The sequence below is a fragment of the Gekko japonicus genome, unplaced genomic scaffold, assembly GCF_001447785.1.
Source record: "Gekko japonicus isolate JY-2015 unplaced genomic scaffold, Gekko_japonicus_V1.1 scaffold2306, whole genome shotgun sequence".
Lineage (NCBI taxonomy): Eukaryota > Metazoa > Chordata > Lepidosauria > Squamata > Gekkonidae > Gekko > Gekko japonicus.
In genome coordinates, this window is record NW_015176520.1 from 83,703 (window position 1) to 85,755 (window position 2,053).

The window sequence follows — 2,053 nt, forward strand, 5'->3', positions numbered from 1 at the left end:
GGAAAGATATAGAGATGAGATGTTGTGGGGTAGTCATTAAGAGTAATAATAATAATTATCGTATGGCAGTGTGTATAGTACAGCCAGGAGAGCCTAAGATTGTCTGGCAGCCAGAAGTTCTAGCTCTTTTAGCATTATGCCCGCTATGTGGCGAGCTAGACCTGTTTTTTTAGGCAAGAGACATTTCAGAGGTGGTTTTGCCATTGCCTGCCTTTGCGTCACGACCCTGGTATTCCTTGGAGGTCGCCCTTCCAAATAGTAGCCAAGGCCGACCCTGCTTAGCTTCTGAGATCTGATGAGATCAGGCTAGCCTGGGCTATCCAGGTCAAGAGTATAAGTTAAGAGTATAGTCCTAGGATCTGGGAGACTCATTTTCGAATCCCCACTCATAGCATGGAAGGTTGGTGGGTGACCTTGGGCCAGTCACAACAACCTCTCAGCCTAACCTACCTGAAAGGGTTGGTGTGAGGATAAATCAGGAGCGGAGCACACTTTCAGTCCCCACTGGGGAGAAAGGTGGGGTATGAATGAATCAAATCAAATCCAGAGACATCTGGATCGGGGTGGGACGGCGGTGCTGCTGTTGTTGGACCTGTCGGCGGCATTCGACACGGGCAATGATCAATTGCTCGCCCACTGCCTTGCCGACATGGGGATTCAGGGGCTTGCCTTGCAATGGCTTGTCTCCTTTCTTTAGGGTCGGGGACAAAGGGTGGCACTTGGGGAGAAGCTGTCCCGAAGGCACCCACTAACTTGTGGAGTGCCACAAGGGGCAGTGCTCTCCCCAATGCTATTTAACATCTATATGCGCTCCCTTGCCCAGAGGCATGGGCTAGGGTGTCACCAATATGCGGATGACACCCAGCTCTATCTGATGTTGGGCGATCAGTCTGGCTCTACCCCGGAAGATCTGGACCAGGCGTTGCAGGACGTGGCGGGATGGCTTAGGCTGAGCCGATTGAAATTGAATCTGATGAAGACGGAGGTCCTATGCCTGAATTGGAGCGGTTCGGGGTTATGGGTTCCTCTACTGGCCTTCGATGGGACACCATTGGTACCAGGGCTGAGGGTCAGGAGTTTGGGAGTGCTCCTGGACGCTTCCTTGACAATGGAGGCCCAGGTAGCAGCCACTGCCAAGACAGCCTTTTACCATCTTCGGCTGATTAGGCAGTTGGTCCCCTTCCTCGAACGCAATGATCTGGCTTCAGTGATCCACGCTATGGTCACCTTGAGGCTGGACTACTGCAATGCTCTCTACATGGGGCTGCCCTTGGGACAACTCTGGAAGCTGCAGCTGGTGCAAAACGCGGTGGCCAGGCTGTTGATGGGCGTCCCTATGTGGGAGCACATCCAGCCTGTGCTAAAGTCGCTGCACTGGCTACCAATAGTGTTCTGGATCCGCTTCAAGGTGCTGTTTTTGACCTTTAAAGCCCTTTATGGTCAGGGGCCTGTCTACCTGAGGGACTGCCTTTCCCCGCATGTTCCCCAGAGAGCACTGCGATTTGGTACACAAAACCGCCTGCCCTACCCCCCGGGCCTAAGGATGTCAGGTTGGTGGCGACTATGACCAGGGCGTTCTCCCTGGTGGCGCTGATGCTCTGGAATGCGCTCCCCAAGAAGATCAGAGCCCTGCGCTACCTCCAGCAATTCCCTAGGGCCGTGAAAATGGAGCTTTTTCGCCAGGCGTTCCAGTAGGAAAGACTCTATATCGGCTGTGCTGCACTTGCACTTTATTATACAACACCGCCACATTTAAATAGTTTTAATTGTATTTAATATAATTGGAAATGAGCTGAGCTATTTTATTGAGTTGTATTTTATGTATGTATTTATGCTGGTTTTATAATTGTTGTAAGCTGCCCTGAGCCGCTTCGGCGGGAGGGTGGGATAGAAATCTAATGAATGAATAAATCAATAAATATAAATAATTAGATTCATCTCAGTGTTTAGGGCTTCCCGAAATCTTCAGGTCTTAATTAACAGTGTCTTGGTGTCCCTCCCAGACAAACCATTCCAGTTGTTCATCTTGCACTGGGGATAGTTACTTGGAAAG

General features: G+C 50.7%; 1 protein-coding gene across 1 annotated transcript in view; it reads right to left on the reverse strand.

The window, feature by feature from the left end:
• The window catches only part of LOC107124014 (cystatin-A-like), an 11,519-nt gene that overhangs the window by 5,047 nt on the left and 4,419 nt on the right, over positions 1 to 2,053 (reverse strand). The window lies entirely within an intron of this gene.